The sequence below is a fragment of the Scleropages formosus genome, chromosome 3 (genome assembly GCF_900964775.1).
Source record: "Scleropages formosus chromosome 3, fSclFor1.1, whole genome shotgun sequence".
Taxonomy (NCBI): domain Eukaryota; kingdom Metazoa; phylum Chordata; class Actinopteri; order Osteoglossiformes; family Osteoglossidae; genus Scleropages; species Scleropages formosus.
The window spans coordinates 30,535,154-30,541,308 of NC_041808.1; positions in this window are offsets into that span (position 1 = coordinate 30,535,154).

Below are 6,155 nucleotides of genomic sequence, written 5' to 3' on the forward strand. Positions count from 1 at the left end.
AAGGAAAACATGGTTAATGAAAGTAAGAGAACTTGTCTGATACTGTCATTTTTGTACACAAGTCCTGTGTAGCTGCTTATAGAAGTAAGATTCAAATACCAGATATACAGATAATAGCTGCAGATGGCAGTGAGAATTTTCAGAAAATCAGCAGAGGAATAGGAGGCTGAGACCCTTCTTGAATGCCGGGGGGATTCAGCACTGCTGAGGAACAGGCAGAGTTTGTTCCCTCACAGGAGGGCTAATAAAAAGGACCAACAGGTTTTGGGTTTAGGGATCCTCCTGAGTGGGTTAAGCTCATAGAGGCAGAGAAGCACTGATGGTAGGTGTTTAGGGAGAGATCAGGCCTCATGCTTGGAACATCTTGTGGGATGCAACCAGAGTCTTGACCTTGATACGAGTAGCTACGGGAAGCCAACGGAGGGAGATGAAGAGGGGAACTCATGGCAACACTTTGGCAACGCTCACCATGGTGTTCGGTTTCATTTGCAGAAACGTGTTGGCACACATCAGAAGCAAAGGCAAGAAAGAGTTGCCGTGGTCCAGAAGAGAAATCCCCAAAGCCTGGACTGGGAGCTCTGTGAAGGGTCATGTACATTACAGGGATTCAACATTGCAGAGGAGTTGTCTGCAAAACCATATTCACGCTGAAGCGTCCTGGAAGAAGCAGGTGTTTGGGACCATTCTTACTCCCAGGCTTTTGATGGACAAAGTGGATGACAGAAGCAAGTTGTCCAGCTCAACCGCTCTGGACAAGTGGAAGGACCAACAGGGGAGATATTGTCCAAGCAGAGATGCCAGGCAGTTGAGCTGCAATTCGTGACAGTATATTTGGTAGGGGAGAAGAGAGCAATACCTAGGTGTTGCCTACACAGTAGTGACAGGAGAAGCTCTGAGAGCCAAAGACAGGGTCAAGGGGAGCAGTTCAGGCAAATAAGAGCAAGGGGCCTGGCATCAAGTGCGGCAGAACTGTGGCAGGGACTGGTAAGATGAACTTGGCAGATCAAACTCAGTTAATGATGATGGTGAGGGTCTAGTGGTTGATCAAATGCTACAGAGAGGTGGAGAAGAACGAGAAATGAGAAGAGGGAGTCAGCCATAGCTGTTACAAGGAGGAGTGATCAGTGCTGGATCCACACTGGAATCGGTCGAGATCATTCTGGGCTAGAAATGTGAATAACTGATTGTAAACGGTGCTCCCGTGAATTTCGAAAAGGGAAAAGTGCAGGGATGCGCAACCATAACTATAGATGAAGTCTTGCTCGAGAGAAGGATTCTTTAACTGTGGTAAGGCGCAGACAGATCGGAACAGAGATGGGCAGCAATCAGAGGAGAGTGATGACATGAAATGGATGCAATAAAGGACATGAGCTGCATAGAAATGGTGTATGAAAGAAGAAAAGTGCGGCGAATAGGCTCAAGATGGCAGGGAGTGGCTCAGCGAATAAGGCCTTACCGGGGTTCCCGGTACGGCTGGAGAAGCTGGATGCGGAGAACGTTCTGCCGATGCCACAATATGATCTAAAGAAGGAGGTAAAATTTGAGTGACGCAGTGGATGAGGGGAAAGGTAGGGATTATTGTCTGCAGCCTGCAGTTGGTCATAACATTATATTTGTTTCCCTGAGAAAAAGGCAGATTGCAGATCGCCTGGACTTTATTGCAGGAAATATTTCTTCTCTGTGTAATAACAGTGTTTACAGCAGAAGCAGAGTAACTGGCTGCCAGTGGCTGTTGAACTACTGCTGCATACATCAGTTCAGGGTTGGGGTGTGGGGCATTTTGGGGCAAATGAATTAACCCAGTTGGGATAAATGATTATTCTATAATGGACACGTAGCTGAGCATCATTCCCCACTTGGAGTATTTTTATCCGCGTGTCATCGTGTATCTGTCTGGAGTTCAGACAGCCAGTCTGTTTTCTGTAGTAAAGAAGGCCAAACTGAGGAAAATCTCGACATGCTCCAGATATACTACATGCAAACCTGTTCTCGACAGAGAGAACCGCTGAAACGTGTCAAAAAAATCTATAAAATTGGACGGTGGAATCTTAAACGATGGAATTCCGGCACTTTACCCGAGAATATAACAAAGAAAAATACCTGTCTCTTCCGTACGAGATCTTTCAAACAGTTTCTGTAAAAGTTTCACTTGGCGTCAGACAAAGAAGGTTCACTGGATTTTCACTCCAATAAACTTTTTCTGCCTAGAATTGGCCAGTCCGTCATCCCAAGGCACCCCAAGCAGGACTCGAACCCCAGACCGCAGGCCCTGGCCAAACCCGCTGTGCCACCTTGCCCCCCGAAATTAATACACACACACACACACACACTTTCAGAGCCGCTTGTCCCATACGGGGTCGCGGGGAACCGGAGCCTACCCGGCAGCTCAGGGCGTAAGGCCGGAGGGGGAGGGGACACACCCAGGACGGGACGCCAGTCCGCCGCAAGGCACCCCAAGCGGGACTCAAACCCCAGACCCACCAGAGAGCAGGACCTGGTCCGACCCACTGCGCCACTGCACCACCGCGCCCCCTGGTTCGAAATTAATATATTAAATGTAAAAACAAACATATATGCCAGTGAGTGAATTACACTCAGCATTCCTACAGTTATTCAAAAGTTTCACCTTCCAGTATAGAACTCCCTTATAGCCAATAGCAGTGCAGTATTTAGTGAGCGCAAATTACATATTTTCATAACTGCACTGTGCTGCCACCATGTGACCAAAATGAAAAACATTACTTCAGTTGCATTTTTAAAAAAAGAAAAAAAAAAAAAATTACTTCTTTTAAAAACTGCACTGCTACTTTTGGCCGCAAGCACAGAAGATGAATTGGCAATCGGCATTTTATTGACAAGCTTGGATTTAAACACGCTTATTTAAAAAAGTGAATACCTTCTGTCCACAGACGGACTTGTTACCATTGAGTGGTGGTGGGATGCAACGCACATCGCCTGGTTGGGGTTGATGATTCCAGTGCTGATCCATCTTATGGGCCCATGACTAGTGAGTGGAAGCGTGGGGAATGGGTGCGCTCCCAGCCAGCCAGGTGGTGGGCATGAGTAGCATGGACCTAGAAGGATTGGACCATGGTAGAGGAAGGAGATCATGTGAACACAGAATGTCACCTCTGGCAGGGAAGGACAAAGATGAAAAAGTGGTGTGAAGATGATGTCCTTTTGGTGCCACTCGAGTGGCTCGATGCTGAGTTGCAACTGAGTGGAATGAAAATCGGCACCTCCGAATGTGAGGTCATGGTCCTGTCCCAAAAAAAGCTGTCCCCAGTGGAGGACTTCGAACATCTCAGGGTTTGGTTCTCCAACGATGGAAAGAGAACATGACACTGACGACGGTAGTAACGTGGGTACTATATTGGTCTGGCGGTCAAGAGAGACTGGCGTCGTCTCCGGTTCCAACTCACTTTATGTCCCCACCCTCATCTCTCTTCTTCGGTTCTGGGTAATGGCCAAAAGGCTCAAAATTTGCTTTCTCTGCAGGACTGCTCTGCTCACTTTCTGCGACGATACACAAACACATATTCTAAATAAAGGTTAATATCTGTCAGACAGCTGTGCTTTAGAAGAAAATACTTCAATTATTATACAGGCAGTCCCCGGATTACGAACGAGTTCCGTGTCCTCAGTCTGTCTTTAAGTCGAATTTGTACGTAAGTCGGAACACTTAGGTATGGTGGGTATCCAACATCAGTTTGTCAAATGTTTGTCTTAGTATACAGTATATCGTGTACCTTTCTATGCATAAAAAGCATTAAAGAAACCCTTCCAGATACACTAAAACATCTTTAACGTGATAATAATAAATGTTACTATAGTATTTATGAGAGAGAGCGAAACATTGGGACAGAACCTTTCACATGCTCCATTATTTTCACTTTGTCCTTTACAATCATCCCGACCGTTGACCCAGTGTAGTCTAACGCTTTTTCAATGTTTGCTGGCGTTTCACCTTTTTCCGATCGCTTTATTATTTTCCACTTTACTTTCAGTTGTGATCGTTTTCCTTTTCTTTGATGCATCACCATCACTTGCATCACATTTACGCTTTGGTGCCACGATTAGACGGTAAAAACAAAAAAAAATGAAAGCCAAATACAGTAACACACACAAGGCACTTAATAGCAACGTGGTCCGACTAAAAAGGAGGAAGTCTTTGCCCTACCTCGGGCTCACGCACCCACGAGTCGACGCATTGCTGTAGGAGCGTAATGTTTTGATACGAGTTGCAAAGTAGCACCGTTTGTTATTACGAACAGTTGGATGTAACTCGAATTTTTAATATAATAGCCTTTCCTGGGGATGGTTCATAACTACGGGTTGTATGTAAGTCGGACGTTCGTAACCCGGGGACTGCTGGTACTTTTGAAAGAATTACTCCCACAGAAACTAGTACTGGGTCAGGGTTTTGTAGCAGAGCAAGGATTGCAGTTCCCTCTTAGTGGGTGATCACTGAAACACTTGGTGAATTCTGCTTTGTCCTCAGTGAGATAATTCAAATGTTTATTCTTTATTCAAATATTTGTGCGCCATGTACAGGAGCGTGAAACAGAAGTGAGGGACACGAAGGCTGAGGTTTCAATTATGACATGCAGAGTTACCGTTCAAATTAATCGCACTGTCCTCATCAGAAAACTTGAACCATGAACCATTTTTGCTCTCAGCACTGTGGGGTAGTGATGTGTTTTTCAGCAATAAGAATCTTCCCAGAAATTGTTGTGAGGTGTGATAATAACATCTGATATACATATCTACCGTACATACCTTTACAAAAAGGCACACGATAACTGTGGCTTGAAAACTTTTTGATATCTTTGCAATTTCTACAGTGCTGTACAACCTTATTGCTACGAATGTAGTCCCTCAGAGAATTAATACAATATTAACATTCATAACTAGTGAGCAGTTCAATTTTGGGAAGTTTATTTTCCTTGGGAAAAAAAAGAAAGTATTAAACTGTAAACAAGCACTCAATGCAATAAGATTAAAAATGATCTGAAAGACACAAAAGATATAACTGAGAGCATAGTTATTTATCATATGACTATAATAAATGCATAGAAAGCAGCATAAAAGTATTACATTTACACACACACACTGTCTGAAACCGCGGGAGTCGCAGCAAACCGGAGCCTAACCCAGCAATACAGGGTGCAAGGCTGGAGGGGGATGGGACGTCTGTCCATCACAGGACTCGAACCCCAGAGAGCAGTACTCGGTCAAGCCTGCCGCGCCCCCTATTACATTTACATTTATTTATTTAGCAAACGCTTTCCTCCAGAAGAACTTCCAGTGAACTCTATGTAGTGTTATCAGCCCACACACCTTACATCAGTGGAACACTCTCTCTGTCACACATACTATGGGTGAACATGAACAGCATGTCTTTGGACTGTGGGAGGAAACCAGAGCACCTGGAGGAAACCCACGCAGACACAGTGAGAACATGCAAACTCCACACAGACTCTCCAACCTCCAACCACCCAGGCGTTGTGAGACAGCAGCGCGAGTGCTGCTATAAATATTTATACTGTATAAATATGAATATACACAGATTAGCCAAAACATTAAAACCACCTGCCTAATATTGTGTAGGTCCCCCTCATACCACTAAAACAGCTCTGACTCGTCGAGGCCTGGACTCCACAAGACCTATGAAGGTGTCCTGTGGTATCTGGCACCAAGACGTCAGCAGCAGATTCTTTAAGTCCTGTAAGTTGTGAGGTGGAGCCTCCATGGATCGAACTTGTTTTTCCAGCACATCTCACAGATGCTGATTGTTAATTTTGCAGCGTGGAAGGGTGCATTATCCTGCTGAAAGAGGCCACTGCTATCAGGGAATACCGTCGCCATCAAGGAGTGGTTTCCCAGCAGAACATTGCCCAGAGCATCACACTGCCTCCGCCGGCTTTCCTTCTTCCCATAGTGCATCCTGCTGCCATCTCTTCCCCAGGTAAACGATGCACACACTCCCGGCCGTCCACATGATCTAAAAGAAAATGTGATTCATCAGACCAGGTCATCTTCTTCCATTGCTCCATGGTCCAGTTCTGATGCTCACGTGCTCATTGTAGGCGCTTTCGGCAGTGGACAGGGGTCAGCATGGGCACTCTGACCGGTCTGTGGCTACACAGCAAGCT